Source organism: Panthera pardus, unplaced genomic scaffold (assembly GCF_024362965.1).
Source record: "Panthera pardus isolate Hobbes unplaced genomic scaffold, ASM2436296v1 HiC_scaffold_19, whole genome shotgun sequence".
Classification (NCBI taxonomy): Eukaryota; Metazoa; Chordata; class Mammalia; order Carnivora; family Felidae; genus Panthera; species Panthera pardus.
Genome location: NW_026526754.1, coordinates 6,307,697 through 6,330,695, shown reverse-complemented (window position 1 = coordinate 6,330,695; position 22,999 = coordinate 6,307,697). Strand labels below are relative to the sequence as shown.

General features: G+C 49.0%; 2 long non-coding RNA genes across 6 annotated transcripts in view; one reads left to right on the top strand and one right to left on the bottom strand.

Moving 5' to 3' along the window:
• LOC109270823 (uncharacterized) overlaps positions 1-22,999 on the top strand; it is a 678,705-nt gene that overhangs the window by 87,820 nt on the left and 567,886 nt on the right. For both annotated transcript variants that reach the window (XR_008423524.1, XR_008423527.1), the window contains exon 2: positions 345-499. This is a non-coding gene — a long non-coding RNA (uncharacterized LOC109270823). The remainder of the gene's footprint in view (positions 1-344; positions 500-22,999) is intronic.
• LOC109270822 (uncharacterized) lies at positions 443-22,138 on the bottom strand. 4 transcript variants are annotated; one of them, XR_002081694.2, is made up of 4 exons: positions 21,684-22,138; positions 16,930-17,426; positions 10,090-10,303; positions 443-1,136 (listed from the first exon to the last, which is right to left on the bottom strand). It is a non-coding gene; the product is annotated as an uncharacterized LOC109270822 (long non-coding RNA). The 4 variants fall into 4 exon arrangements; XR_002081692.2 differs by lacking the exon at positions 21,684-22,138 and having other exon boundaries at positions 443-545; positions 836-1,136; positions 16,930-17,814; XR_002081693.2 differs by lacking the exon at positions 21,684-22,138 and adding an exon at positions 17,519-17,808.

Below are 22,999 nucleotides of genomic sequence, written 5' to 3'. Positions count from 1 at the left end.
CTCAGTGAGACAGGGGCTGCCTATGAACAACCCGCCCTGGAATGCGCCCTCGCTGCCCTGACTGCCCATTCCATTGACTGACCAATGCGAGCACGCGCAGCTGCTCTCCTTCCGCCAGGTGGGACCCACTTCTGGTGCATTTCCTGCTCTGGAGCTGCCCGGGAGACGAGGCTCGTCTCCACTTGAGGTCACATCCTTCTTGGTACCCACCCTGCCCCGTGGTGCTTCCTTCACTGACTCAGGACCCTACAATCCTGTCATGGGCTCTGCTTCCAGGGGATGCAACCCCAGTCACTTTCCCTTTTGCCTTTTAATGTTTCCTCTTTCCCTCTCTTTCTCTTCAGGAAATCGAGAGAGCATCATTTCATGGAAACCAAATTAGGAGACTGGCCAGCAGCATTGGATGAAGAAGGAGTCACAAAATCAGGACTAAAGAGTGCTCTTTGGCGTTGGCATTTCCAAGGTTTATTGGTACCCTTCTGTCTAATTGAATATCAAGGTACAGTTAAACTTCACCTTCCTCCTTTATGGCTGGGTCTGTAAATCTTAAAAAAAACAATCGTTAATGGTAGAAAAATGCCAGGCAAGTCAATAATCTTGGCTTAGCTTAGTTTCCCTAGCTACAAATCAAGGTTTTTGAGCTAGAGCATCTATCCAAAATTCTGTGATTCCAAGAGCATATCCTTGTGTGATCTTCTGCAGGTAACAGTCCCATTTACCAAGCTTTCATACGTGTCCTACCACAGTGCTAAGCAGGCCATGTGAAGTATCTATTTCAGTCCTCACAGCCACCTGTGAGGTAGGAAGTGTATTACCCCCCTTTTGTTGTACTAACTTGTCCGTGTGCTGAGGCCTCCTGGGTTTGTATCTCCAGCCTGGACCTCGCCCTTGAATCAGCCGGCTTCGGTGTCTGTCAGTTCTAATCATATAATGCCTGTATGAGTCCGGCTCCCATAATAAAATGCCACAGATGGCGGGGGCGGGGAGGGGGAAGCTTGCTCATCAGTCATTTATTTCTTGTAGTTCTGGGGGCTGGACACCTGAGATCAAGGGGCCAGCACGAGCAGGTTATGGTGGAGCTCCTCTTCCTGTGTTGCAGATGACTGTCTCCTTGCTGTGGCCTCACCTAGTTGGGGCTGGGGAGAGTGAAAGAGAGTGAGAGAGGATTAGGGCTTTGGCATAGGAATTTTGGGAGGGCACAATTCAGTCCATAGCAACCTCTGACCAATAATCAATCACACTGGGGCTCAACCTAGCCTGGGAATTCTAGTAGATACTGTAAAATATGCCTCAAGGTTATCCCCCACAAAAGGTGCGGGAGCTGGGCTATTTATCCCCTGGATCCTGGCAGTCATGGGTGAAGGGCTGCTTCGAGGAAGTGCTAACTCCCCGGGGCTTCTGGTCTCCTGTGTGAGCTGAGCATGCTCCAGTGACCAGAAAAGGCCACCACGCAGCATAGCAGGTGCTTGTAGTTGAAGCCATTGGGTCTGCTTGCTCAGGTGTGGTACGTGCTGAGGGAATAGGGAGAGAGGGCGGACCCGGGGCATGCCAGCTCTCAGATCTGAGTGGAGGGGAGGAGGTCCGGGTGACTTCAGAGGGGGCAGTTTCTGTGGAGGGGTGGGCACAGAAGCCCCAGTGGAGGGAGTTGCTGACAGACAAGCAATAGGAGCGGAACTGACATGAGGACATCTCCTGAGTGAAGCAGGTGGGAGCCTGGGGTCAGGAGACAGCGTTCTTGTCCCCAGATGGGAGACTTAGGAGCGTGCTTTTGCACTGATGGGAACGCTCAGGGGGTGAGGCGGTGGTGGGTGGTGCAGAATGGATGATCCAGGGAGGGAAGATTGGACGTGTGAAAATTTGAAGACAGATTAGAGGCTAGAGTCCAGACACACACGGAGTGACTGGTCTGTGGGAAGTTGAGAGCCTCTTTTGAGCTGTGAAATGAGGGAGGGAGGGGAGGTGGGACCAGCTCAAGGGGATGGTAAGGGATGATTCATGAGCTTGGTTAATGCCTTTAGTTTTTCAGGGAGATATAGGCAAGGTCAGGACAAAGGAGTGAATGGAGAGACGTGGGGGGTGGGCATTGGCATTGTCACCCCATTTATTCTATGTTTTTGAGTTATGTGAGCAAGAATAGTTTATTTCCATTTATACAGAAACACCTCTCTTAGCTATCAAGATGACTATTTTCTTTGATCGAAAATAAATACACCTCGGAAGCTTCTACACACTTAGTAACTTTCTCATGGTCTTGAAATTACTTATTGGTTTCTCTTGTCAGCATTGTGTGAATGCCAAATGCAAAATATACTAGTGTTTTTGAAGGGGCAATTTGGAACCGTGAGTGAAATCAACAAGGCATGTAGATTTCGACCCAACAATTTCATGAAATTCGAGTACTTTCATGCTTGGAAGGCAAAAGGAGAAGGTATTAAAGAGAGATTAAGAGACATAAGGAAAGAATTTCTCAGGTGTTAGCAAGGGATGAACAGCTAACATTTATTGAGCACTTACTATGATCCCGGCTGTCGATGAAGGTTTTCCAGTCATTTACTTCCGCACTGCTATGAAGGAGGTGATGTGATTATCCTGGGTTTACAAATGAGGAATAAGAGGCTCAGGAAGGTATTAGGTAAGCTACCACAAGTTATAGGACTGTGGTGGAACTAGTAGAAGTAAGTTCTCTAAGGTCAGTGCCTACCTCGACCTCATTTGTTCACTTAGCCTTGTCATGTGACTCTCACCTCTGTATATTCTTAAAAAAACAACCTACTCCCCCCCCCCCCCCCCCCCGCTTTACTGAGATATAATTGGCATGCAACATGGTGTAAATTTAAGGTGTACGTAATGATTTGATACATGTTTATGTTGTGAAATCATCACCACAATAGGGTTAGTTAACACCTCCATCACCTCACATAATTACCGTTTCTTTTTGTGATGAAAGCATTTAAAAGCTACTCTCTTAGAAACTTTCAAGTGTACAATACAGTTTTGCGAACTCTAATCATTATGCTGTACGATAGATCCCCAGAACCGACTCATCTTATAACTGAAGTTTGTACCTTTGGACTGACATCTCCCCACTTCCCCCAACTCTGCAGCCCCTGGAAACCACCATTCTAGTCTCTGTTTCTATGAGTTCGGCTTTTTAAGATTCCACATGTGGGTGACAACATACAGTGTTTGTCTTTCTCTGTCTTATTTCCTCATTACCCCATTTCTCTGGTCCTGATGCACCACCAAAGCCCAAATCCAGAAGACCCGCAGGGCACCAGGAACTTGGGTGGGGCTGGTATATTTCTTTGCAAATTCTATGACAGAAAAAAAAAGTCTCACCTCCCACTAACAGATAATTACATGTTAATGAAGCTGATCACCAAATGACAGTGATGAAAAGGAGATTTCTACACTTTAGGAAGTGACTTATAATGATACACACTCCCTTTTCCTCTCCTTCTGTCTTATAATGATACACACTCCCTTTTCCTCTCCTTCTGTCTTATCTAAAAAAAATGGCAGAGGGAGTTGCATGTGTCATGTAATGTTCTTCATTTACTGCTGTGCTGTGGTTTTCAAAACTAGCATTCTGCACAAGTGTATTAATTTGAGTATAAAGTCCTTTTGTGATAAAATGATGGGTACAGGAACATATAAAATTACATATTTTTGTTGTCTTTGATATAAAATGGATACTCAGGCGGTCCAACATGACAAATGATAACTTCCCCGACAAGAAATAAAGATGTCTAAAGAGTCTGAGAGTTAACATTATGAGTTGTAGTTAGATGCTGTGACACTCAATTTGGAGCATGATAATAACTTTTCAGAGTTCCTGACTTATCCCCTCTGCCTGCCATCATGTGTACTTCTGTATAGTTTATGGTTTTAATATTATTCCACGGGTTTGTCCAATCGTATTACAATGAAATTCCTCTCAAAGAAGAGCCAGCTGAGTAATGACGAACAACGTTTGCATTTAACTTAAGGATAGATTCTGTGCTGAAACTGAGCGCTCGGACCCCTTGCATTTCCTTAGGTGAGGATGTAGAGAAGCTAATCAATTTGGCCATGAAAAGCAGTTTGTGACTTTGCACATTCTGTACTTAAGCCCAGGGAGAAATTGAAATTCCACGTACTCTCCTCTGGAACACCAGAGATTTTAGTCCAGAGGGGGCTTAGAAACTGCTATACATAATCAAACGTGCAAACGCCTTGTTCACAATTGCTAGTGTTTTCCATCGCACACGTGGGACTGGATTCTTAACGAGCTGCTGGGAATTTCATGTAGTTTATTTAGGGTGTTAAATCCCAGGAAGATGAATTGGGGCGAGGAGGTGGACACGGCTGAATGGGGAGTAGCAGTGTGCTTTGGTCAGAGTGATCTAGTAATGGCCAACAGCGGTGTTCCTGCCCCAGGCCTGACATTCTTGTGTGTGTGACATTCCTCTGTGGATGGAGGCGCTGTCCTTCTCTGGACAAGGGAGAAAAAAATCAAGGGTTAGGATGGGAATAGCCCCAAGGTTCCTCTCCGTTCAGATAGGCTAGGAGTCTACAACCCTAGGTCTGATCTCTGTTCCTTCTTGCAGAGTCCACTGTATCATCTGGGACTCATCAAGCAGGCAAGGGATCCTTAATGGAAAATTCATTCCCATACTTTAGTGAGGGCCCCAGACAAGACAAGGAGAGTCAGGGGACGGAGCGAAATGGTAGCTCTGCTGGGTTTTTAATTACCACTGGTGGTTCAGGTTGGAGAAAGGCCTTTTCCTTTAAAGACAGGGTGCTTGTAATGGAAAAAAGCATGTAGGTGAGTCTGTGGGCAGATCTGATCATTGGCTAAATAGGCGGGGCATTGAGGGGATGACTGAAGGGGGGGTGTCCTGCTACACTGCTTTCTTGAACTGCAACGTGGTATTGGGATGTTAATACGGAGCAAGCAGTTGTCAAGAAATTATTAAAAATTAGCAATGGACCGAGGAAACGCAGGATGACAGATTGGTGCCCAGGGTGCTGGGGGAAAGAATAATTTACAGCCTTCAAGTGAAATCTCAGGTTGTTTGTTCTGCACTTCTGGAAGCACAACACAACATTTGCAGCACGTGTTGGATAAATTAACCTTTTGTTAATGTTGGAAGCTGCTGTCAGCCCCTCCCCCTCCCTTTCTCAGCTTCAGCCATGAGAGGGGTGTGCAAGGGGGTGCGGAACGACACTGTCCCCGCCTGCCTCAGAGCTGTCTCACGGGGTCCCCGGGTATTGCAATACTGCTGTCTCACTGCCTTCTGGACTGGAAGCCCCATGAGAGCAGGGACTGTGTCTGTTTTGTGTTTCTGGTGCCTGGCACATCGTGGGTGCTCAGTAAATACTTGTAGCACGCCCAGCTCCTGGGAGCAAGCTCTTCGTGAAGAGCAGACCAGACCAGAGTAGGAGAAGATGAGTGGGTGAGACAGCTTGTGACCCCCATTTCCCCCACCGCAGACTCCCTCCTGGAGGCAGAGGAGAGCAGAGCTCATCTCTGGAGCTTCTCTTTGTTCTCGCTCATCTGCCTGCGGTGCTGGGGGTCAGTGGCTGAGCAGTGTGATTTTTCTGCAGCTCCTGCGTGGAGGAAATTCAGCGGCACGGGTGCCCCTCCCTTGTGCATCCCAGAATGAGCTCTCAGACTGGGCGTCATCAAGGCCAACCCAAGGGCACTGGGGGGGGGGGGGGTGGGGGGTGGGGAGGGGCCACCGTGCCCTGCAGGGCTACTGCCTCCCAGAGGAAGGCAGGGAATGTCTGTGGCTCTGCATTTGGAAGCCAAGTAACTGGTGTTTCTGTGCTCACATTCTCATATGGACGTTATTCAGCTTTTACTAATTGGCTTTACAATTTTCTCAGTAGTTAATATTCATCTGTCAAAGATGGAAGCATAAATAAATAACTTTGGTTCAAGCACACCTTCTTATTAGACCATACATCATGTGAGAAAGTTCGCATTCTTTAACCAGGAAGATGAAATTAGAAACATCTTGAAAAAGCCTTCTTGTTATCAATCATGTCATCTTGAACATGTTTCGAAGCCTGCTGCTGGCATCAAGAATAGATGTTTTATTCAAAAGAATGTATTTAAGGAAAATGACAGCACTTTTCGATTTGAGTTTTTTAAAAACAGGAAATCTTTCAAGTCCTCCTGACTTGAGCATTCTAACGCCTCAGAGGATGTGTGGAATGGTTCTAGCCTTTTCTGGATGTACCCATAAGGGTGGAGAATTTTCTGACCCTTTAGCAAGGGTGTGGGGCAAAAAGACAAACGTGTGGTTTGGCTGAATGTCCTGGGTCTTGTGTGGCTTTGAAAAAGTCACTTACCCTGTCTGGCTTCGGTCTATTCATTTATAAAATGAAGAGGTTGTATGAGATTAGTGTTTCAGCTCAGGCTTCTATAACAAGTTACCATATCCTGGGTGGCTTAAATAGCAAATATTGACTGCTCACAGTTCTGGCAGCTGGAAGTCCAAAATCAGGGCCCTAGCAGATCAAGGACCTGGAGAGAGCACTTTTCTTGGCCTGCAGATGGCCGTCTTCCTGTTGTGTCCTCATATGGTAGAGAGCATTGAGCAACACTCCATGTCTCCTCCTCTTTTTATCCAGGCGTGGCTCTCATCCTGAGGATCCTACCTCGTGACCTCATCTGACCCTAATTACTTCCCAAAGGCTCCCCCCCCAAAATGTCATTAGCACCTTCAACATTATTGGGCTTGGGATTTTCTTGCTCCTGGCTCACTGCCTCCTCCTTCCAGCCTGGGAACACACACACAGGGCTAGACATTCTCCAGTGCCCCTCCAGCTCTGACCTGCTTGACCCAGGAGAGATGGGACGAAGGGTTCATGTGGCTCTGTATCCAAACCCCTCCTCCCAAGATGGCTCAGGGTCTTTCCCAACCCCAGCCATGCCTACATTCAGTTACACAGCACAGTGTGTGCAGGGAGGTAGTCCCTGAACTAAGAGAAGAGGATCCTTGCCCCAGCTCTACCCACCTTGGGTAGTGACCTTGGGTAAGTCACTGCCCTTCCTGGGCTCACTCTCCCAATCCATAGAACAAGGCAGTTGTTGTATAGGCTGATCTCCAAAAGCCAAGATTTAATAATCCCTCTTGGAGTTACAAGGTAGCTGAGATCTGGATGTATTTCTGTAAAACAAATGGAATCTAATCTTTTCCCCCCAGAGCCCAGATCCTATGGGGCAATGTGTTCCTTATTGGAAAGAGTTTAGAATCTGTCTGTCAAATGAATCCAGAACATATAGGGACTCAGTCAATCACGTAGGCCCCTTATCAGCACCAGAGGTCATTCTAGGGCAAGAACATTCAAAGCTTTTCCCCTCCACGATGGTCCCAGAGAGCGATCCTGTCTGTATCCCTAAACTTGCTTCTCATTTAAAAGCATGAACACAACTCCTCAAAATGCACAACTTAATTTTGAATTCTTTCCCTTCTTTACGCTTAAATATAAAGTCATAGTTTGTAAAAATGCATAAACACCGAACCTACACTCAGCCATATGCTGCCAACCACACCCATCTGCCGCCCCGAATTCCCAGCATGACTGGCTGTCAAATACTCATCATGGACAGTTTGCCAAATGCCTCACAGCCAAACCTCACGGAAAATTAATAGTGTTAAGTATGTCTGTGACATCTCTTGTGAATCAGATGGGTCAGTTTATGACAACATGTTTCCCTCAACCCCCATTCGAAAACCGAAGGCATTAGGTTGGATTACTGGAGGCAGCGGCCAGAACAGAAATAAGGACAAATTCCAGTCCTGAGAGCCCACAGTCCAGCAGGACAGATATGCCTGTAAGCGACATGCAATGTATCCGAAACACTAAAATAATTGACAAGGGACCTCAGCGGAGGGAGAAGCACATGCTGGCAGGCAGATCATTGGGGGGCAGGCGTCTGGACCAGGCTCTGGAAGAGGCATGCACAGAAGTAGGACTTGAGGCCCCAGGGCGACGGTGCGCAGTGCACATTCCAGGAACAGCGGATGTGAGTGCAGGTAGGATTGGGAAGGCTGGTTGGGGCCCAACCTCAAAGGCCTCGAATGCCAGCCTGAGGGCTGAAGCTCTTGTGCAAGAAGCGACCAACCCACTGTAAGAGCGGAGATTGACAAGGAGGGGAAATGTGGACTCTGGAGAAAAGACAGTCTGAGGTTCAAATCTTGGGTGTTCTGTTTCTCAGTTGGTGACCTTTGGCCAGTCCCTCAACCCAGCATCTCCATAATGGGGCACTTCCAGGTGGTACATCACCTTTTGCAACAGTGAGAGCCAACGCGTGTTGGTGCACACTGGGCCGTGCGTGTCTTAAACTTTCCATAACTCGTGTCACCTAATCTTCGGAATGACTTTCTGGGGGTTATTACCCAATTTCACAGGTGAGGACACTGGGACTCAGGCACGGGCCCCCGCTTTACACTGCTGAGCTTGAGAGAGCTTCCCACCTATGCGATGATGTCAAGGTGTTGCACACAGCCCAGTATTAGCACTCATCCCCCTCACGGTCTTGGGAAGAGCTGGGCGCATGCTATTAAGCATTTCCCACGAGCTGACTTATTTAATCTTTGCAATGGGCCTATGAGGTTGGCACATTGCTTCCCCTGTTATATGGGTGGGGAAGGCTGTAACTGTTCCTGTCACCTGATATCGGGAGAGCCAGGGTTTGGTTGATTTATCTGCCCTCCATCACATGCCCAGAGATTCCAATTTCATTGCCTGGCATGGAGTCAGGCATTGGTATTTCTTAAGGCTGCCCGGGTGATTCTGACGTGATCCTGGGGCTGTGAGCCCCCTGGCCTGGTAGCAAAGCTCCCAAGACTTTAAAAAACCAAAAACTCCAGGGGCACCTGGGTGACTCATTCGGTTAAGTGTCTGATTCTTGATTTTGGCTCAGGTCATGATCTCACGGTTCATGAGTTCAAGCCCCGAGTCAGGCTCTGTGCTGATATCTCGGAGCCTGCTCGGGATTCTCTCTCTCCCTCTCTTTCAGCCCCTCCCCTGCTTTGGAGCTCTCTCTCTCTCTCTCTGTCTGTCTAAATAAGTAAATAAATAAAAGCCCACAGAACTCCACATCCTTCTTTATCCACAGTGCCCAGGTATTCCCAAACCTAGACCTTTGTTCAGTAAACAGACTGACCTCCAACAAAACAAAGTTTGAATTGTGCTGTTACTGTTATTGTCTTTAAGAAAAGGGCAGAGGGAGAGAAGCTCTTCCAAACATGGAGATACCTGGTTGGGTCACAAAGTGCCCGGGTGAAGTAGCCTTGACCTCACCTGCCAGGTGTCCGTCATCGCCTGCTGGCACAGCAGACTTGATTTTCTAAGGGTATTTGGGGGAATATGGTCAGCGGGGCTCCTGAATGGAAGAAAGTATGGGCTTTGGCAGGAGAAGGCAAAGTTTTAATTTTATTTCTCCCCTTTGAGGAAAGAACCCCTGTCCGAGGGCTCTCAGAGACACCGGAAAAGGAGATTTGACTTTCAATCCTTCTGAATTAAGGAGATGAGTTTCGAAGATAATGTGTAACGTGGAAATTCACCTTGCTGCTGCGTTCTGTCTCTTGGGGCAAGTGCTCTTCTGAGTTCGTACAGGGCCCCGGTATCCATGTGGTGGCCCAGCCTCTGTGGCACCCGGTGCGGCACAGCTAATACCTGCCCTGCTTTCCCACACCCACCGGGCTTCTCTGCCTCAGTAGCTCAGGACGCAGCCGGCCACCACGCGTGGAGACCTTTCCCTGTTTTTCAGAGAGGGTCGTGTTGTCTCCGTGTGGACACCCTCAAGGAGGGAAGGCCATCGACGGCCCCCAGGATCAGGCGATTCCTTCAAGTTGTGGTTCTGAAAAGTGGGTGAGCGCCTTGGGTGACTTACTTGACTTAAGCCTCAAGGTGGGTCTGGCCTTTGGCATTAAGATCTGCCCATGCTGGCAGATACCTTTCGTGGTCTGTCCGGAGGTGGTTTCATCACCAAAGAGGCTTTGCGTGGGCAGGGGCACCCTCCCACTGACCCCTGACCTTGTCGTTCTGCTAAAAGTGACAGTGATAATGGTAATAACTGCAGCTACTTACACAGGCCAGTGCTGCTCCAAGCACTTTACAAACACCGTGTGCTTCATTTCTCACCGCAGTCCTCTGCGGTTGTTTACTTTATCTCCATTTTCCAGGGGGAGCCTGAGGCCCAGAAAACTCAAGAAGGTGGTCATCATAGGTGGCAGAGCCATTTTTCAACCTGGGTCTTCTTATTTCTAAGGCCTGTGCCCTTTCATCGCTCAGGAGTGCAGGCCTAGGAAATTATTTTGTAAATTCAGTTGCAACACGCCCCTCGAAGAGGTTCTGTGTTTAGTTCAAATCTGCTTTCTGGAGGCCCTGCTGGCATGCATCATGGAGTCCATTTGATCAATGTTCCCCTTAAAACATTCACAGTTCCAAATATAAAACTGAAAACACCAGCCCACTACAGGGATTTTTTTTTAAGGAAGAAACTGAAGTATCCAGTTTTAGACCTATAAGCGGTCTTAAAGACAGTGTCATGTAAGCTCCCCATTTATACATGAGAAAACTGAGGCCAAGGAGGGAGGCAGCAAACTGCCCAAGGTCGCGGAACAAGTTAGTGGTGGATCTGCACACTCACAGTTTGCCCGTATCTCGGGTGGGTGCCACAGGGCTGCTGAGGGATGAAGTGTTTGTGACATACCTGGTCCAGTACTTGGTACTTAGAGGCAGGCCGTGTTGGGGGACAGGTGCTGAGGCCTGTCGGCAGTGCGGTGAGGGTGGAAGGGGAGGGGAGCGATCCCCGAGGTAGAGGCAGTGGGAACTGGTTGTAGGCTCAGAAGGAGAGCTGTCAGAAACGGATGACTCCCAGGTTTCTCAGTTTCAACGCCTCTGAAAAGGGTTTCAAAAGATGAATAGGAGTTTACACAATGGACAGGACAGAGACAGGTCTTCTGCCCAGAAGGAATGGCCGTGCGAAGGCACATTGTACTGGTTTGTGCTGGATGTACTGGATGTACTGGGGCGTGCAGCACAAGGCCTCTCTTGGGCTCTAGTTACCCTGGTGAGGCACGGACCATAACGAAACAGGCATCTTAGCAGCAGTGACGACTATAGATGCAGCAGGGAGAGAAAATGATCATCAGTGCTTGAAACAATGAAAGGTATTTCAACGCTTGGTTCACAGACATCTTACGAGCTCCATCCAGAGGCTCTGAGTTAATGAAATTTAGGCAGCTCTCCACCTTCCCGACTTGCTCGTCCCCTTGTCACCCGAGCTGTGGGCCTGGGGGCTTCCTGGAGAACAGGGAAGCCCCAGGCCCTCGGTTCTCCCTCTGAGCTGCCTCTTGTACAGCTCTTAGGTGCTGCTGGATCAGAACTGGGGATGATGGGAGCGGTAGGTCTTCTCATCAGAGCTGCAGAGTGGTTCCAGCCATTCTTTCATTCCCTTCCCCAAATCTTATTGTAACCAGCCTGCAAACATCTTCATTTCTGACCAGATCACAGCAGCATGCAGAATGCCACGTACTTCGGAAGGCTAAACCAAGACCTGTCTTCTTTATTTTCTTTTGTTTTGGGGCTTTTATTTGTTCCATTTCCAGAGCTGATCCCAGGTCTTGAGGTCCTGGATCTGGGAGTTGCCTGCTGAAAAGGGTGTGTGTGTGTGTGTGTGTGTGTGTGTGTGTGTGTGTGTGTGTGTGTCTGGTCAGCATCTCAGCAGCAGAGCTGAGCAGGTGACATGAAACCAGCCATGCCTGAAGCCTCCCTACTTACTGGGCATGTCTGACTTACAGCCCCTGTGTCCCTGTCAGGGATGCTCCAGATAAACAGGTCCAAGCACACCGTTACTGTCTGGTGAGCTCCTCATCACGCTCTTCCCCACCATATGGCAACCTGTGGGCACACTGGAAACCCTGGGTGCTTCGTTCCACTGGGACCAGAGAGTTTGTCCCTGTAGGATCTAAGGGGGGCATTGAATGGCATGTGTCTTCTGTGTCGTCTCGCAGTTGCCGGGTAGAGAATTCGCTGCTGGAATCCGACCACCGGGGTGGTCTACGCAGCTCCTAGGGCAGACCCTTTGCTGCCCCCTGTGAGTTCTGCATGTGTGTCATCTCACCTCGTTCCTCCTACAACATAGGTGGCCCAGAGAAGTTCAGGAATGTGCCCAAAGTCACACAGCCACTGAGGGCTGGAGCAGGGCCAAGGACCAGGATGGTCGGGCTTCAAAGGTGGCAGGTGAGCTCAACCCTGATGCAACAGCTGTCCCCAGGGTGTAGCTGTGGTACATCTACACCTTATCAGTTAGAGTGCATTCAAGACTTATTCTCCTAAATACATATGAATTGCAGAATGCCTGCAAAGGCTAGGAGGGATGAAGGCACCAGGGGGGATCCAGAGGAAAGAGCCCATGATGGGGAGGGGTTCCCCCCCCCTTCCTCAGAAGAAGAAAACTCTTAAATTTTAAGAGTTAATTTTAATTTTAAATTTTAAATTTAATTTAAATTTTTTTAATTTTTAAATTTTTAAATTTTTAAATTTAATTTTAAATTTAATTTAAATTTTAACTCTTAAAAAAAACTTTTTTTTTTTTTTAATTTTTTTTTTTTTTTTAACATTTATTTATTTTTGAGACAGAGAGAGACAGAGCATGAACAGGGGAGGGTCAGAGAGAGAGGGAGACACAGAATCTGAAACAGGCTCCAGGCTCTGAGCTGTCAGCACAGAGCCCGACACAGGGCTCGAACTCACAGAGTGCAAGATCATGACCTGAGCCGAAGTCGGCTGCTCAACCGACTGAGCCACCCAGGCGCCCCCTTTGTTTTGTTTTCTGAGAAAGGGAGAGTGGGGGAGGGCCAGAGAGAGAGGAAGAGAGAGAGAGGGAGAGGGAGAATCCCACACAGGCTCCATGTCCAGCGCAGAGCCCAACAGGGGGCTTGATCTCACGACTGTGAGATCATGACCCGAGTCAAGGTCAAGAGTCAGATGCTCAAAAAACTGAGCCACCCAGGTGCCCCCAGAAGGAAACTCTAATGACTCAAGTTCATTAGAATGGAGGAGGAAGGGGTAGAGACATGTCTGACTATGTGAAGAACCCATGGGAAAGAACTAACTAGTTCTCCATGTCCCTGATTTGTAGCACTAAATTCTGTTTTGATCAAAGGAAGGACCTTGTTTGTGATGCCCAAATGTGAGCAGTTGGTAGTGAGCGCTCTGTCACTGGAAGCATCCTGTCAAAACAGAAACCCCTTGTCACTTCAGTGAGAATTTCAGTATCCACTAAGTGGGCTGGGGGCGGGCAGCAGTGACAGCCTTTTAGCCTAACATAGAACTGAGCCAAAGTTTTAATTAATTTCCCAAAGATTCCAGAAAACATTAGAGACAAATATAAAGTTTCATGGGACAAGATGTTCTTTCCGGCACTATTTATCATACTAGACATTAGAAACAACCCAGTGTCCCCAAATTGGGTATTGGAGATACAAAATAGGGTACCACCGTATAATGTAATATTCGTTTGTCATTCAGGTGAGGTTTAAAAACAGAATTTAAGAGGTGCCTGGGTGGCTCAGTTGGTTAAGCGTCTGGCTCTTGGTTTTGGCTCAGGTCATAATCTCACGGATCGTGAGTTCTAGCCCTGCATGGGGCTCCGCACTGACGGTGTGGAGCCTGAGTGGGATTCTCTCTCTCTCTCCCTCTCTCTCTCTGTCCCTCCCCCAGTCGTACGCACTCTCTCTTAAAAGAAAGAAACTAAAAAAAAAAAACAAAACTCACCACATGAGTAATGTGGGGAAATGGGAGTACGAAAAGTATAAATGCACAGAAGTAAAAATGCAGAAATATGCACACACACGTGGAAGTTGACTCAGGAACAGGAAAAAGTGAAGTGGAGACACAAGGACAAGGTATAAGCCATGATCAGGGTCTAGTGGTGAGCTAACCAGGGCCACGTACCGTGATGTGTGCCGCAGAGGTCCTCACCAAGGGCCTGCGTCATGTTTAAAACCAAAGCACATGTTATCACAATGTTATTTAAACTTTTTAAATGTTTATTTATTTATTCTGAGAGAGAGAGAGAGAGAGCAAGCACAAGTGGGGAAGGGGCAGAGAGAGAGAGAGAGAGAGAGAGAGAGGGAGAGAGGGAGAGAGAGAAACCCAAGCAGGCTCTGCACTGTCAGCACAGAGCCAGATGCAGGGCTTGAACTCACGAACTGTGAGATTATGAGCGAAAACCAAGAGTCAGATGCTTAACAGACTGAGCCACCCAGGCGCCCCAAAATGTTATTTTTGAAGACTAGAATGGCACAGGGAAAACACAATATCCGGTTAAGTGAAAAATGCAGGATGTGAAAATAGGCATATATTATGACCCTAATTATGCACATATGTTTAGTTATTTATCCCCTATTTGTTTCCTGGAAAGCACTGACAACAGCATAGGTGAACACACATGAGCATGCCCTCCCCCGTGTCCTCAGGGGAAGCCTAAAGCCAGGGTCTGAAAATGCTGTTGGTGGTCCTGGGCTGTAAGGTTGTGGGTAATTTCATTTTTTGGCTTTGCTTCAGTATTCTTCAGTATTTTCTTCAGTATTTTCCTAATTTTTGTTTTGTTGTTTCCTAGTAATGTTTATATAATCAAGAGGGAAGTCCCAGAAAAACCAAAAACAATTCCTGGAGCCTGTTAGGACCCTAAGGACTGATAATTCCCCTTCCTGCTGCTCTGAACTTTCTAATCCTCACTGAAGGGACAGATGGCCGGAGACCTTCCAGACAAGGGAGGCCTTCAGCAGTGTGTGCTCTGCAAAGGGTCAGCTGCGTGCCCGGACCAGCTAGGCAGGAGGACAGGCACCGTCCCCAAGTTCAGCTGGGGTTCCTGCTAACAAGTCTTTGGTTGTCACTTTGGAAACTGGCTTGGGCTATCCCAGGTCTCTCAAGATGCTTTGTTAAACACGTCCTACCGAATTCATCAGCTCAAACCAAGCCTTGTCATAATCCCCAGAATCACAGCAAATGTAGACAGGGGGTGATGACACCCCCGGGGTGCACATCAGGTTTACTCATACTTTTATAAAGAGGTAATTTGCAAAAGTGCAGTTAATCCCACCGCGCTTTATAATTTAAATGTCGCTGGAAATGATTGCTGACATATAACTGATTAACAGCAGCCCTTAGTGCCAAATAAATCAGCATCTAATCCAGAGTATGTATTAAGATGGAAGGAGATAAAAAGAACCTTCTCCTCCACCCCCTCCGCTGTTATTTTGATAGAGTGCCCAACTTTTCTCACTGGTTTGGGAGTTTGACTAAAAGCTATTTTCTCACAAGAAAAAGACACATAAACGATAAATTGTCAAAACCGAAGTGTGATTTTTCCCATGGGGGAATTGAATTACACCCTCTTCCTTTGATATGGTTGGGAGAACCTGTCAATCACTCTGCCCAAAGCTGGGGCAGGGGAAGGTGAGGGAGGCCACCTCCGTCTCCCCACATTCTAGAAAGATAAGCCACCAGTTAGCATTTCCAGGAGCCACCTAGTTCCGTCCTTCCCAAGGCATAATACATTTTGGTTTTTGCCTTTGATTCAGTGAGCGACCCTGTATCCTTCCAATAAATTCCTTTAAAAAAAAATTTTTTTTTTTACATTTATTCATTTTTGAGAGACAGAGAGAGACAGAACACAAGCAGGGGAGGGGCAGAGAGAGGAGACACAGAATCCAAAGCAGGCTCCAGGCTCTGACCTGTCAGCACAGAGCCTGACGTGGGGCTCGAACTCATGAGCTATGAGATCATGACCTGAGCTGCAGTCGGATGCACAACCGACTGAGCCACCCAGGTGCCCCAATAAATTCCTTTAAAAAAAAGTTAGCCCTCTGGCTGGATGGCAAGCCTAGCCCCTAAGTGGAGATTGTAATTTTCTTAAGGAAGGTTTCTTCTTTTGCTTCTTACCGACTGGCCTCTCCAACCCCTCCTCACTCCCTTGCCCGAGGAGGGGGCTGCTTACTCTTGCAAGTAAGTTGTCACCTGTCAGGGCTCCAGGGTGCCAGGGCCAGGGCGGAGGAGGGCAGAGGGTGACCCTTGCCTCTTACCTGCGACGGACTGCCGGCTGACCTGAGTGAACCTTGTCTTGGGAAGGCCCTCTGGCAGGGTCACCTGTCCTACACCTCGCTGGGTCTCTGGCTATTCACATCTAAAAAAAACTTTACTCTCTTTTAAATGCATTTTCAAAGGTTGTAGTCCTTGAAGTGGAAGAGGCCCTTTTCTCTCCATGAACTCAATTTTGGTTTTGTTAAATTGACAGCAATGCCTCAGTGGTAGGAAAGGAGTGTCTCTTAAAACAAAAGAAATAGTTACATCATACGGTCAGTGTTTACCGCCAACACGTATCCGAAGGGGGGCTTGGGTTTCTTTAGCGATAATTCCCTGGGTTTGGTCTCAACCCACTGGACGCTCAGGACTCTCAAAGAGGCGTCTCCTCCGGAGACAAATGACTTGAAGTAGGTCTCAGAGGTGCAGACCTGTATCTGGAGGTGCTCTTATTTAGGATGCTGGATTTCAAACTTTTTTCTTTTTTAAAGCAGCAGAACCTTTTTTTTTTTTCAACTGATATATATAACGCAGGCACAGATCCCCTTTACAGAAGACGCAAGCCCGAGGAAAAACTAGGACAAATTTAACACTGATTTCCAATGGTTTAAGGTTAGCCAACCTAGATATCTGCATATCTTTAAGTAATATTCTAATTATTTATCACTTCGGCAATAGCAGGTGAAATGTTGATGCTGCGCTTTTGTCTGCCTTTCTAGAGCTCTGGATTTCATAGGTCAAGGTAGAGGGGTCATCCGTGACTCAGGTAAGCCTGCCTATTCAAAACCCATCTGTTGAGATCAGCAGAAAGACCAGAACCCAGGCTTTGCCACCTACCTGTAACCAAATTTCACAGAAGTTCTGGCAGAATGATAATCGTGTCCGGATTGGATGGAGTGTTTGCTGTGTACCAGGTGCTGGGCCAAGGGTCGCTTGTCATCTCACTCAGTGCCCCTGACAGTCCCAGGAAGTAGGTACTGTTTTGCTGAGAGGCAAACTCAAGTTCAGAGAGTTTGCCCATTCACACATGGTCACACAGTAAGTAGAGGGCACAACTGAGGTTTGTACCCTGGCGGTGACACTCAGGAGCCCATCACCTGGAGCTAGCTTTGCACGCTGTAATTTGATAGAGCAGTAGCAAATCCCATTTCCCCTTTCCACTTCCTCCCTTGCTGTTCATTCCATACCATCCGGATTCTGCCCTTCTCTCCTCCTTTGCCTGGAGAGAGCCTGCTCCATTTCTTCATCTTCCTCGGCGCCCCTGGGGCAGCTGACACCCAATCTCACTGTTGTTCAAATGCAAACATCACTAGGGCCAGCTCCTGGCGTCCACCCTAGGAAAGATAAGATGGAAAGTTAATGCCCCCAAACTTCCAAGGAATGTGCAGAGGAAATGATTTGTGATGTGTGGTTTGAAACACTAAACTCCTCCTGGGCTGGAAGCTATGTCCTGCTTGTTGGTAGCTGCTGGCTGGTTCTCCACCCCCACGGCTGTGTCCCGTGTGCCTGTTTGAGGAGGAGCTCTCCTTTTAAGGAGAACAGGGTTGGTAGATGTTCTTCCCCAGCGTCTTGCAGGCCGAGACCCTGGGCTTCTGCCAACATCAGCCTGAGATGCAAGCCGTGTTGGCAAATGGCTTGCCCAGACCCGCATGCGTCCACAATAATCTGTTTGGTGGCCAGGCCTGCTTCCCCCACTGCGCCCATGGCTGCCACCACACGCCTTCCATCTCATCTCGTCTCAGTCTGGTCCGATGGAAGCGACAGCAGGAAATCTGCTCTCATGTCCCTTCCCTAACCTCTAATCCTGATGCGGACAAGGAAGGGTGGGGTCTGCTCAGTTTAGTGACGGCTCAGGGCCGCTGCAGCTGGGCTCATAGCAAGACTAGATCTGGAGATGAGGCTGTGGGCATTGGGCGTCCTGGCAGGATCCTGAGCTGGCAGGAGCTTGCCAGAGGAAGGAAGACCAGCGTCCATTGGATCCGGGCAGACAGGAGAAGAGACCATGATGTTTTGGAATGTGGGATCTGGGAGGACTGGCAGAGGTCTTGAGTTTACCGGTCATGACAGAATGAAGCCTGGAGCCTTGCCTCCTGGTTCTTAGTACCTTCTACCTCATTGTCCTTTCTGTGGCGTTTCTGATCTCTCGGAAGGAGTCACACCATGCCCCTGTTCAGACAGCATTCAGCTTATTCCACCGTTCCAGCACAGTCTACCCTGCCCTGTTAGCTGAGACACATGTTCCTTCCTGAACTCTCCTGTTCTTTCTAGCTTAACTCAGCTTGGCCACCCAGCCCCTGGGTGATGGGGGCTGGGCACTGAGCTTTTGGGAGGCTCTACCCAGTAGCTCTGGAGAGCCTGGCAGAGATGGGTGTTGGAGGAGGGGACACTGGCCCTACAGCATGGGAGAAAGCCTGGTGCCTTGGCCAGGCAAGAGAGAGGACAGATGAGTCACAAAGCAGAGGCAGATGTGGGGGGATGGGCACAGCAAGGTGTCATAATTCAAACTCTCTGGTGGCAAGTGACAGAAACTCGGCTGCCTCTGGTTTAAGTGATAGAGGGGACATACTGGAAAGCATTGACGTGGCCACGGATTTGATATCTCCTTGCGTTCCATGCCAGGCGTCTCCCTCACTGTGTGGTGGTCCCAGCCTGGCTGGAAAGCCCCAGCTACACAGCCTTTTCCTCCAGCTCCAGCTTGAGAAGTCTCAGGAAAGGACCCTGTTGGCTTGAATCATATGAACATCTCGGGTCAATCTGTCATCTCTGGGTCTCCGTTTTCTCCTATCTTGAATGAATAAGAGGGACTGAATGATCTCTAAAGACTCACTGGGTCATGAGAGAGACGTATCTTTTCCTTTCTGTATCCCCAGAACCTAGCACAGGGTGGGCGCCTACCACCCAGTGGCTTTCCTTCACTGTATGCAAATGAGTCTGCTTCTTCCCCAATATCTCTTTTTGCTGGGACCCTCCAAGAACCGACTTCTGGGGCATTTCTCAGAATCCTTAAGTCCTGGGCCAAGCCCTGGGTTGGGAAAGGCATGTTTATGATGCAGACCAGGTCGGGGAGATCTGTCTCCAAAGGAGCAGCAGCTTGGGAACGGCTGACTATGTTGGATGACCTGGTGAGAGCATTTCCAGCCTGGCTCTGCTTTCTGGAGTGGGTGGAGGGAGGGGTGCCCAGAGAGCTGGATGAGCGAGGTGAGCCCCCGTGGAGACCAGCAGCTGTAGCCCGAGGGCCTCTGCCTGGGTTGGGGCCGAGGGCCCCCGGGGAGGTTCTGTGTGCCTAGCATGCCAGGCCTCCTGTGGGTTCCAGTCTCCAGTGCTGAAGGAGACCAGGTGGTGGCGTCAGTTGGAGGCGAAGGGGTCGGGGAGCCTGGAAGAAGGGCCACTCTGTTGTCTCAGCTCCACTTTGTCTTCAGGCTAAAGAGGGCTAATAAGGAATTTTGCCATCAGAGAGAATAAATAGTAGATTCACAGTGCGGGCATCTGAGGCCGAATCCCGGTCCCGTCACCCATCACGTGATAGGATGAGCTGATTAGCTGCTTTGAGCCTCAGTCTTGCCGTCTGTAAGATGGACCTGACAGTATAACCTACCTGACAATGTTGTGTCTGAAAAGTAACCACACACGTTATTGAAGTCGTGGTCATTTTTGGTGGAGCCATTCCTTTGTGAAAAGTTATATCTTAAATTCATAGTTCCCAAGCTGGGCATGTGGAGCCCTGGACTCTCTGAGTGCCTGCCCCGCCTGGGGTCGGGATGTGGGATGGGGAGGGCTTCAGTGAGAGGCTGAGCTCAGTCTTCTGATTTCAGCCAGTGGAGCTCTGCTCACAGGGGTTTTCTCATCGGGGTTCCATATCATGTTTTAAAACACTTTATTTTAACGTTTATTTTTGAGAGAGAGAGAGAGAAGGGGAGGGGCAGAGAGAGAGGGAGACACAGAATCGGAGGAAGCAGGCTCCAGGCTCTGAGCTGTCAGCACAGAGCCTGACGCGGAGCTCAAACCCACAAACCACGAGATCATGACCTGAGCGGAAGTCAGACGCTTAACCGCCTGAGCCACCCAGGCGTCCCAAGGGTTCCATACCATATTTAACCTGACAAAAGGGGTTGCTGCTCTAGAGCATATCAGCAGCTGGTGGCGAAGCGGAAGGAATGCGAGAGCTGTGGAGCCAGGTCAGCGCTTCCCCAGCAACTCCACCGTGCAGGGTCATGGTGAGGATCAGGGATGCCCGTCGTGTCTCGGGACCCACGCATGGCGGGTGCTTTCCTGTGTGAGCCCACGATACGCACAGGGACCCTGGGAGGTGGATGAGGTGTCTGGAGCTCAGCCAGGGTCCCACGGATAGGAAGTGAGGGGATCTGGGATCAAGGATGGGAAATTCCCGTCCCTGGGATGCATGTCACCGAGCAGCCCTGCGTGCCCTACCTGACCTTATGCCCACGATGTCTTTCCCTTTAGTTGACAAGGCCATGCTGCACCATGTTGGTTTTGCGAAGGGGTCTTCCCTGCTCTGGTGCTTCCAGTCTCCTCCCGCACACTCCACCTCTTGCTTCCGTTCTCTCTGATCAGTCTTCTTTCTGATTCACCCGTGACCTCCCAGGAGACTCCCAGTCTGTTACCTTAGAATTGCCGAGGGAGAAGATGTCTGCTTGATAAAACGCTAGGGTTTCCATTAGCTTTGAGCTCGAGTCTTGTGTATTGTCTTTGGTGGGTTTTCTCGCCTCCATGCAAATCTCCTCGAGACCCTGGTCGTGTGCTCCTGTTCGTGTCTGAGTCCCACTCAGTGCATAGGATGCTGCTGCTTTGGTGACCCGCCCACACCAGCACAGGGGCCTGGCCTGTGTCCTCAAGGCTGCTGTGTGTTCAGTCACCACATTAATCTTTCTAACTTAGCCGACTCATTGTGTGGCATACACGTGACTAATTTTATCTAGAAAATTCTCACATTGTCAGTTTTTGTATGTTTAGAAGAAGATGACATTTCCCCCCCTCTCCTCCCCATGGTGCCTTCCCTGACGTGGTGCCTATCGTCCTGCATACGGGTGGCGGTGACATGGAAGGGAAATAAGTGCAAACAGAGGGAGGGACGTGTGAGCGCAGCATTTGGAACATCACCAAAATATAAGCAACAGTGCCTCACTTTACCAGAGCTGGAAAAAGGGGAGGGGAATCTTTACACATAGGAGAAACTCAATGGCCATGGGAAAGGGAGAAAGGAAAACACCCACGCTCTTGGCTCTTCTCTGGGACACACATGCCCAGAGTCTGTTCCCGAGTTCCTGACGTGGGGGTAACGGATTTTTGGTGGTCTGTGAGTTTTATGGTCTGTGACTGGGTCTTTCCCCAACGTGTTCCGAAATGGAGAGAAAGACCGTATTCAGAGTTAGAAACCCTGAATTTCAGTCCTGGACCATCTAGAGGTTTTTCTAACCTCGGATGGGTCAATTAAGCCCACCGAGACTTGGATGTTCTATCTGAAGAAGGGACTAGACAGTAGTAGACTTTCAGAACTTGGACATTTCCTATGAGACCAAACAGAAGTGGTGAGAAGGTCCACTGCCTGCCTCTCAAGGGCGTTATGGGCTTACCAGGTATGGTGAGTGTGACCACATCCTAAAGTCAAGAAGAAGTCCGTGCACACCTGTGTATCTTCACGGCGGTTCTGTGTGTGATGCGCTGTGACCCCTCCAGCTGGCTGGCCAGTGATGGGGTTGCCGCCGCTTCCTGGGACTTGGACTCTGGCTGGACAGAGGCTGACCTCATTTCCACACTGATGGGCACCGTCCAGGGCAAGTCCGTCCCGGGAGATCTGTTTTGGGCCATCCGATCATGTGCTGAGTAAGTCTGGCCTCGGCCACTGGCTCTCTTTGCCTGGCTGGGCCTGAGCAAGGCTACTTCTAAATTCGGCTTCCTCAGGTTTTATCCCACAAGCATATCTTGATCTAAAAGAGAGAAAGGAACCCTCTCTCTTGCCTCCATCCGATGCCTTTCTCCCAGGTTCCTGCCCCCAACCCCAGGAGGGTTCTCTAGCTCCTCTCTAACTTCCAGGGAGCCAAGCTAAAACAAATACTGGATTGTTTTTTCTTTTTAATAACCAGAAGGAAGAAATCTCATACGAAGGGAGTGATAGTTGTCAAAATCCATGCCAAGGGTCAAAATGTGGCTGAGCGTTTTGTTCACAGAACTGTATAATTTGTAGATTTTTTGTGTGTGTTTGGGGTGGAAGCTGGACCATCCACACACAAACAGTTCATCAAAATGAGCCATTCCAGGAAAATGAGACACGTTAAGCTTTCTCCTTTAATATCCAAAATGGAAAAAAACAATTCTTCCAGCAACCACAAGAATGTTTTATTGCAACAGGGCTACGGCTTCCAATGGTCACGTGCTGACTCGGAGGCTTAGCATGAGAACCTCTGTAACGGTCAGGAGGGCCTGCCATCCTGGGCAGGAAGGAAGGCGTCCCTGTCAGGGTAGGATATCTAAACCAGACTCCTCAGCAGTCCAGAGTAGAAGCTGTGTTCAAACGCAGCTGCAGTGGAGAATTCTGTCTGAGAAGTGGTGCTCAAGAAAGCACTGAGGAGAGGCCCCAGGTGTCAGGTTTCTGTCCTTGTTCTGGCTAGGTGGAATAGGTAAACTGAGGCTCGGGTTATGTGCGTGACCTCCCCCATTTCCTCCGGCTGCTCAGCGGTGGGGCCTTGTGCTCAGGCACTCTGCCTGCTGTCTGCAAGTGCAGGGCCCCCTAAGGGACCTCAGAGAAGTCAGCTAATGTCTGCTGCTCCTTGCTTCCTGGATGTTTAGTCAATACAAGACCTGCTGGGCCCTTTGAGGACTCAAGGAGACCCCCACTTGGAGTTCAGCCGGACCTGCACTTCCCAGCCATCCTGGGGGACTGCCTTCAGCA